Source organism: Acyrthosiphon pisum, chromosome A1, assembly GCF_005508785.2.
Source record: "Acyrthosiphon pisum isolate AL4f chromosome A1, pea_aphid_22Mar2018_4r6ur, whole genome shotgun sequence".
NCBI lineage: Eukaryota > Metazoa > Arthropoda > Insecta > Hemiptera > Aphididae > Acyrthosiphon > Acyrthosiphon pisum.
In genome coordinates this window covers 12,002,735-12,013,051 of record NC_042494.1, presented here as the reverse complement: position 1 = coordinate 12,013,051, position 10,317 = coordinate 12,002,735, and positions in this window count along the sequence as shown.

Sequence of the window (10,317 nt, the reverse complement as noted above, 5' to 3'; positions counted from 1 at the left end):
TTTCATTTAAAAAATAATTAGTTCTTGTTCACATTCATATTGTTAAAAAGGAACTAAATCGTCTCGTTTCTGGCTTAAAGAAAGGAACTATAGTTATTTTCCTCGTTCCTAAATAAAGAACATTTTTCAGCTTCGATAATTTTAATATTGTATATATTTAATATAATTATTTGTAGCTATAAATTATTTATAATTAGGTACCTAGGTAGGAGTCTAGTTTTTTTGTCTTAAAAATGTTTTATATTATGTTTATTTCATACAAGTTAAGACCTATAAGATCGCCGTGACTGACCTAGCATTTTGTAAACATTGTCAATATTATCGTATAATATTATAGTCGTAACCTACCTATAGGATTAAAGGTGTACAAAATACAAACAATAAGTTTTTTAATTTGAAATAATATTAAATTGTAACTTCTAAAAATAATGGTTAAATTCCAAATGGTATAGGTTTAACGTTTCTACCGACATTATTCAATGAGTTATAATGTGGAATTGAAAAAAGGCGCGTGACGTCATTGAGCCGGGCTATCGGTAATTGCCTATCTATAATACGTTTACACACGTCATATATTACTCGGTTCACAAAATGATTTACCTACCTTTGAGGTATATTTTCTAATTTTCTTAGTACTTCTTTAAACTAATAAGTTTTACTTGTAAAAAAAAACACCGTAGAATAGGTATATAGAATTATATGAGAATTGGTTCATGATATAAATATTTTTGATAAATATTTTAAAATTACTATAAATTTGAACCAATTCAGATACTATTCTACGGTATTTTTTTACGATCATACATATTACGTTCAAATGTCGACAAAATTTATCAAATTTAAAATGTACAAATTATTTTGGAGATAAAAATGTATACAATTTTCGATTTTCATAGGTAAGGATTAAAAATTAAAAACAAAATTTAACGTAAGAATAGTACATAGTTTTGTATCTAACCAATAAATCTAAAAAATATATATACTTAAATACAATTTTTTTTTGTAGTTATTTTAAGTTAAAATTTAGGCGAAATTACATATTAAAACCAAGAATAACGATTTTAGTTCTGTGTTGAAATTTAAAAATATTATTCTTGGGTACTTGAACCTTATAAAATATTATAATATTATATTGTGTATTATATTATATACAAATATGATAATATGCAACTTTTGATTACCATTATTAATAATAACGAATATAAATATATAATATTAAATATCTTAGGCTGACAAACCGTCTCCGCTCAGAATCGTGATTCGTATACAATGATATTATTGTATGATATTGTATTCAAATTTAACACCAATACCTACACCATCCTCTATACAGTGACCCACTTATAACCTACTGTACAGCAAAGCACCACCCACTTCCTCGCTTTTTTAAATTGTACCTATGTTAACTAATTAGACAAAATAAAAATAATACACCAGTGTAACAATTTTTTCAATTTCCATTAAAATCATACTTTTTAGGTGAATAAACAGCAAAAACACATTTTATCAATTGTTATGGGTAACGGGTGTTGATGTGGTTCACAACACAACAGTTTTCCTAACGCTGCTCGTCCCTGAAGGCTGTGGAGGTTAGTGTAGTGTCCCTGAAGGCTGTGTAATATCAACTATAATAATACAATATAATATAACATTATACACTACAGATACAGCTATGAATTTGCAAAACTGCATACACATATTCATAATAATATACTTACCGTCTTATGATTTAGGACGAAGCAATGTAAAGTAGTTAGGTACCTGGTACCTCTATACTAAAACGCGTTCAACTTTATAATTATATGACCTAAAAGGGACTTAGAATGTGTCTGCTGTTTTTACAGTTGAATTTATTGGGGGGAGGAATGGACAATACTATGGCTACAAACACTAAGAAAATATCCCTTTGTTAATAATTAACGCGCTAACCCGAAATGCATGATAATCAAATATTATAATTTACGACTTGGCCCCCGTGTCCCGTAGTCGTAATAAGATCCCTGGATAAAATGGGAAAACTCTCGATAAAAAAAAACTAATACAATTCGTACGTATAAATTATTGTAATATAATCATTAGATATCGGTATAGAAGGATATATTACGAATAATGTTATACAGACCGTTGTTTTTTGTAGTGCTCACTGCTCGATAATTATTATTTCTATATAGATATGGGATTGCATATTATTCTGTATCAAGGGTCTCCAATCTACGGCAGGCGGGCCGGATCAAGGTCCGCAAGCTAATAAATGTTTTTAAAATAATATATTTACTGTAATATTTTCATTTAGTTTTCAATGTTTTCATTATTTTAAATTTATTGAATCATCAACGAAATAAAACTAATTAATTATTATTTTCTTTTTGTGTTTTTCGTAACAGCTTATAATATACACACCATTATCGCAATATAATTTATATTATAATACATATATTTCAATTATTATGTAATGCTTCTGTTAAAAGCAATTATTACAGCTCAAAAATGTATGTTTTTTTTATAAACTAGTCAGAAAATAATATTAATAATTATAAGTACAATACAATTTTTTTACAATAATATAAAAAAACATTAAACGCTCATTATCAATTTTGTATTACTTATAATTTTTTTATGAAAACTTTAATTTATTTCTTATAAACATTGGTTTTTCAACCGATTTTTGTGAAAATATTTTTACAAAAACAGTTGATCGCGAATCAAAGAGGTTAAACACTACTAGTCAAAACCATAAATAGGATGAAAAATGTTTTTATGTTAAGAAATGTAAAATTCATTAGGTTTATCTTTGACAACAACTTATATCCATTCTTAATTTTAATAAAAATTGTTTTGGGCATTAGTTTGTAAATATCTGTGAACCAGTGTTCACAATTTATTGACAAAGGTATGCGTCTGTATAGTAGCAAAAATTATAATTATTAAAATATTATCACTGATAATTATTATTTTTTTATTTTCTACCGAAATATGTAGATAGGTATTATTTGTATATCAATAAAAATTTCGAAAAATAAGGTGAATATAAAATATAAATCTATATTTACTTACAATATGTTACATAAGCACATATAGTTAAATATGTTATATTTGGAAATTTGGAATAGAAAATTCTGTAACTAAGGTGAAATATAGTATTGAAAAACTAGGAATTGGTTGGGGGATGTGGGGGGGGGGGGCGAAGCCGCTCACGAGACTGCATTGACTAATTTTGCAATTGGAACGCAGTTTATAAATTGTTGGATTGAGCTCCTGCCTCCTCTACTTAATAATTCCCAATTCAAGCACTGCCTATGATGTAATAATATTGAAGTTTTATTTGTAAGTGCCTATTTACCGTACGGCAGTACAAGAGTTGTTGTCTATAATCGGCTATAGGTAATAGGTATGATGTTTATTGGGATTAGGCTCAATTTATTGATGACCGTGCTAAAATTATGCTGTGGCCAGTAGGTACCTGTATAAGTATATAACTATATAATAGAGCCGTCTTGTCGAGTATGGTCGTATAATATTAAACATTTAATATTTAAGTTTTTCCTAACATGTAAACACAGTAATAACAAAATAAGAAAATTGTTGGATGAGATAGGTACCGTTATTTTACGACGTGACACGTGAATATATCGACATTCAAACATCAGACGTTCATTTTTTTACCCTGATTACCTATTAAAAATTTTCTTCAGACACAAAAATAAAAATTAGCCTTGTAAAAAGAATACATTAATCGCTTTGCTCAGAATCTTAAAATTATTATCATAATATGTGTAATCTAGATAATATTTCATTATCTAATCATTAAACCCCTATTCGATATTTTCGAATGATTGTTGTCACGACGTAGTCTATATAATTATGTAAAACCAATTGGTGGAAGTATAAAAATTCTGGTCGATTTTGTAACTCAAAGTGCCATAATAGTTGTGTATGTGATAATATAAATTAAGTAATATAATACTATCATAATATGTGTCTAATATTACCTTTTAGTAATAATTATTTTAAATTAAACTATTAAAATAACTATTATTTAATAATAGTCAATAATATTCATCAATCATCTCATTCATGTCAAATCACTTTTAGACAAAAATATTAATTCTTCAGTAGGAGGTACCATATTGGATAATAGATTTAAAAACGAGAAAGATAAATATACTAGCTGGCTAATAGGTAATACACGTCGTCGTCTGGGAGATTTTTTCGGAAATCGGTTTCTGCGTTGGAATATTTATATCATTACCAATTCTCAATTAAATCCTAACGTACACGTGCATATTATTTTCACTTAAAAAATAAAAGATGGCATCTAACTATTACAACATCGACCGCGACGCGGTAAACGTCATATTACTCGAAATCTTAGAAGACATTGTAGTCAACATAATGGAAGGCACTTGCACTGACGAAAGCGACGAATACCTCGTGCGTTTAGTTACTCTTCTTCTGTCTGCCATTGATACGGGCGCAACTACTGCAAGTGGCGACGATCAGACCCCGGAGTCGGAGCCTAAAGGAGTAAAGGACAAAATCCGATTCATGGATCCGCAGATAGAAAAGAGTTTGACGAAAACGTTCTCCTTGCACAGTGATGGATTGCCGAGCGACGATGCGCTGTCATCTGCAGCAGAGTCGACGTTTCCAGAGGCAGCACCGTTCGGCAACAACAACACGGTCCAGGAAGACGACAATTCGAACATTTCAGAAGCAGTAGAGCACCATTCCGTTTTGCTGGCTAGCAGTTGTACGTCGTCGTGTGGGGATGCGCTTTCCTCGGAGTCGGGGCCTGTCAATCCCACTCCGACTCCCAAGGGCCACTCGACGACGTTCTGCGTCCAGAAGACGTGTTGGATGAGAAAATCGAGCCGGCTGTAAAGAATAGTTTTGGTGAGCTGGTCGGTTAGCTGGACCCGGCCGCAGCACCGCCCGGAAACTGAGATTCACCTCGTGCGAGGTGGAAAGGCGTCAGACGCTTTTTCTGCGGTCTGTGTAACACTTATAAGTATGTGCCTTGTTTCGCACATACAATTAACTTAATAGTTGAAAAGTCAATATCTAATACCACATCATTAATTGATTTATTATCAAATGTAAGAGAGATCGTGAAGCACTTTAAACGAAGCACATTCCTTAGTGATGAACTTAGAAAAAAACAGATTAATCAAGGTATATTAATTTATTATAGAAAATGTATGTTTTAAAAAATATATATTGAAAATTAACCTCACAAGGTTTATGTTTTTTTTTTTGTTTATTCAGGCATTAAAGATGGTGCAGTTAAGAAACTGATTCTCGATGTGAGCACCCGGTGGAATAGTGTATTTTATATGCTTCAAAGATTTGTCGAGCTCTCTAAAATTATTTCGGAAATAATGCTGACACGTCCAAACGGACCAGAAATGATATCAGCTAGACAGCTGCAAGAAATACATGATGTAATTTTGGTTTTGCGTCCACTGGAAATGGTCACAGCTGAGATGTCAGCGGAGAGTTATGTTACAATTAGTAAGGTTTTACCCATTGTTAGCTGTTTGAATAATGGTGTAAGTTCACAACTACCGAAGAGCGATGTAGGGGAAAGTTTAAAAAATGCTGTCATTGCCCAATTGAATAGGCGATTTGGTAATATTGAAATATTTAACCTTTGCCCCGTGGCCACATTGTTGGATCCACGTTTCAAAAATCTACATTTCAAGGACCCGGTCGCCTGTGCTAATGCCATAAAACTCCTCAAGGAAATGGTTTCCAACAACCGCATGGTATTATCGTCTTCTTCTTCAGAGGAAGACACCAGTGAAAGTTCTAAAGTATTTAACCTCTGGGAATACCACCAAGGACTAGCCCATAAACGCTCTAGTTCAAGGGCGTCCAGCAGCAGGAAAACTAATAGTAATTCACCATCAGATCAACTTGTCATGAATTATCTGTCAGCACCAGTCAGTCCTTTAAAGCAAAATCCTTTAGAAACTTGGGAAGATATGAAATCGGTTTTTCCATTAATGTACATGGAAGCTCAAAAAGTATTATGTGTTGTTGCGACGTCTGTTCCTTCCGAAAGGCTATTCTCCAAAGCTGGAGCTACCCTTTCCAAAGAAAGAAACAGGTAATTCATTTATTTTAATTGAATATATTATAAATTTATATATTTTGTATTATATTAATTATTTATTTGTTATTAGATTATTGGGCAAAAGACTTTTTAAGCTGTTGTTCCTGGGGTCTATTGATGACTGTTATTGGCTTGATAATGTATAACTTTTTATTATTTAAGTTATTTTAGTTATTATAATAAATCATTAAAAATTTTCATGTTATTATGATATATATTAAAGTTATTAAGTTATTATTTTAATGTACATGTTATATTTTAAAATAAATGATAAAGTTACATTGAACTTAATAAATCATTCTAACTATATAATATTTGTATTATTATTTATGTTATTTCATAACTGCCAAGTAATTCATTTTTATGGCACATATATTTATATATACTATACAAATTGTAGAAGTAAAAGTAATTGAAAATAGATCATCATTAATTTTAGAAAAATGTCAAGATATTTTTTTAATAACGTCTCTTACGATTTATCAAAATTATGTTTTAGTTTACAATATGTTTTTTAATACAATTTTAAGTATTTTTTTTGTTCATAATATTATAAACATGTCGACATGTTGTAAAAATGTATTTGACAAAAATATTTCCCAAAATATAAAGGGAACATATTTTTATTAATATATATATATGTATTTAAAAGTATATTTAGGCTGAATCCATATTTTTTCTGCGAGGCCAGTTTTCGAACGTCTTTATACCACCTTTTTTACATATAATTTATTCGGTAAAAATTACGTATACACATAATGAGGAACAAAAAAATAATAAATATCATTGATTTTTTTTGAAATATCGACGATATATCGATATTTTTTGAGCTGATATATCGGCATATCGATATTTAGTTTTTCGATATATCGATTATCGATATATCGAGGTCGGGAATATTTTTGCCATCCCTATCTGTGTTGCTGCCGATGAGAAACCGTCCGCAGCTCGCCCCTTGGCCGAAGACGACGGAACGGAGGGGAGGATGCGAGAAAGAGAACGGACAGTGGAGGCGGTAAGTCACCCGCGCACGTTCTCCGACCATCCGCGGCACGATGGGATCGCTGGCGTAGCGCACACGGTCGTCGTTGACGCGCGAGACCCTCTAGCGGCTTAGCGAGCGCTGTTACGGTCATGTGGAGCGGCGCCGACGGAAGACGGTGACGACACGGCGGCTATAGTAGAGGTACCCGCGCGGGCAACGATTTCGCCCCGATTCGAGTTTATCGAATAGTTTTTAATACATAAAAACTATTCATTAACTATTCCACGATTTAAGGATATACCTACAGGTTACTCAACGAAACTTATATTTTGGTGCGCTTAAAATTAACGATCTTGTCATATCAAGAATAACAGTTAGCGCTTTTGCATTACAGTGATTTCTCTTGGTACTACAAAATATATCAATATATATATACAATATTATGTATTGGAGCGTTAGTAGTTATTCTCACATAGTTGATCAGCTGTTAGAAATCAACATTTAAGCGCACCACTTTTGTTGTGTATGTATATAGGGTCGTTGAGTATCCTGTATATCTTAAATCGTGAACTATTCGAATAATTTATTAAATATAGTTATTATGATTATTCAAACTATCAAATACTATTCGATAGTGTAAACTATTCGATGTGCTATTCGATAGTTATTATTAAAAACTACTAATCGATTATGTTAAAAACATTCGAATAGATACTCGATAGTGTAAACTATTCGATAGTGCCCATGACTACTACAGGGGTGACCAGTGGCCAGCCGGCAGCCACACTGCATTTCCGCACCAATTCACCATCTCGCATCCTCCCCCCCTTGTTTATTGTGTCTCCTGTCCGTCGTATTTTTTTTCTTTAAATTTCATTAAATTATCTCAAATTGTTAAATTGTTCACATATTATGGAAATTTCGATTTTTTTCCTTTTATTATCATGAATATAATAATGTAAAATATTATAGGTATTTAATATAGCCAATGTGCTATTTTTTTTTGAAAATTATTGTTTATACATTTTGCGATTTTCGTATTATTTTTAGTTTATAATTAAAAAAGCAGGTAAGTGGATGTCGCTCTGCTGTACAGTAGATTACAAGTGGGTCATTGTATAATGGTTGTATTAGACTTGAATTCAATGATATAATATCATTGTATAAGAAAAACGATTCTGAGCGGAGATGGTTTGTCAGTCTAGATATTTTATATTTTGTTATTATTTATTTTATCATGTTAGTTGAATTAATATTAAAATATTATAATTTTTTGTTCGTTTCTATGGTGATAAACAAAGCGTTAGAATTAAATCCCATTTTTAGCGTTTTTTCGTAACTTTTCCGGTGGTTTTTCCCGTGGACTTAAATAACTATTGAGAAAATCGAAAAATGACCTCTCTAAAGTACCATCTTGATCCAATTTGATAAAAGATAAGGTACTATATGTTGAAATCGAAACACTCCTTCTGGAAGAAATGTTGTATACAGGATATAAAAGAAGAAAAAAAAACACCATTGTAAAAACAATAGCTTCATCGCTCCGCTCAGAATCTAATAAACATATTTTGATGTGAACAAATAATAGGTATTGTTTCTTTTTTTCTCGTTTTTTCGAGTGTATAATCAATTGTTACAGATTTAACGACTAAAAAGTCGTTAGAATATATATTTTAAATAAAAGAACTCATTAGTCGATTATACAGAGTAAACTCTATTCGGATATTATAATATATGTTCCAAGAAATATTTAAGCCATCAAACACTAAAGGTGGTGAAAACTTCTGAATAAATCATAAAATAACGCATTACACCGGCGGATACGACATGGACAGTTATATAAACCATACAATATGATTATAATAATAATATGTATTGTGTAGAACCTCGCGAACGTCAATATAGTTGAATAGTTAATATAAAATAATATTTAAAAATTCAAAATTGCATTTTACATAGGTAAAATAATAATATAATAGCTGCATGTCGAAAAATAATATTGTTTGGAAACGTTTCGGTTTACGTTTGAACCATTAAACCACCGTATACGTGCATATACCGATACCATATTTTCTACATAATAATAATAGACTTGAGTTGTAATATTCTAATCCGAACAAAACCTGGAATCTACCTTTTATACTAGGAAATCACTTTTCGACGGTATGTGAGTTTTGACAGTTGTACAATAATATATTAATTATAGGCATAACTCAAAAAATAGGTAGGTAGTTCAACCTTTATCAATAGTGGGAAATGTAATAAATTTCTGTAGCACTTATATAACATAATTCATAAATACATGATAATAATATGAATATAGCGTCTACGTGAAGTGTCAATAATAATAATAATAATAATAAAAATAATAACAATATGATTGTGTGATATTAAGTATAATCATTCATTGATGAATGTATAACAACTTAAAAACTCGTAAAATAAAAAAATTATACAAATAAACATTCATTTTTCCAAATAAATCATATCTAATCCTATCTATTCTTCTATTTCACAACCTCTCTATTCATCTAAAAATGTTGGCCTGTAATGCCAAAGCGTATCTCAAATTTGGTCCGCCGTAAAAAAAGTTTGAAGACCCCTGTTCTATATATTATAATCGTGATCAATGATCATGATTTACATTACAAATTGTATTGATAACGAATATGGGATAATTTATAAATTATAAAGCAATGTTACCAAACAATAATATTGGAAAGGTTTGAGGGAAAAGGGAACAATATTTAATGAGCGTGCGAGTAATTTGCTAGTTCTATATATACCTATTTAATTATCTTTTATGCATAACCATATTATAATTTAACCCATTATGGACTAATGAGCAATCTGCACTTTAAAGTCTGCAGTGATTACTAATCACTATCCAGAATCCAACGACCACCTTAATTTCACAGGATTCTGTATTATAATTTATTCTATATGTATAATATAATATAATATATTATATTATTACATAGAGTTCTTTGTAATTTACTGCAATATAATTATAGTACCTAGCTAGGTATAACAGATTGCTTTATCATAGAACGAAATAATGGCATAATGGTCATTGGCGCAAATAGGTGGGGACTTGGGGGTACTTAGTCGCCCCACATTTCTGCCAAGTCCCCCCAGTTCAAAAGTCAGTAATTAGTACTGAGCATGTATAATGTTTAGAAAATATTATAGGAGGGGCTTTTAGTCCTCCCAAAAT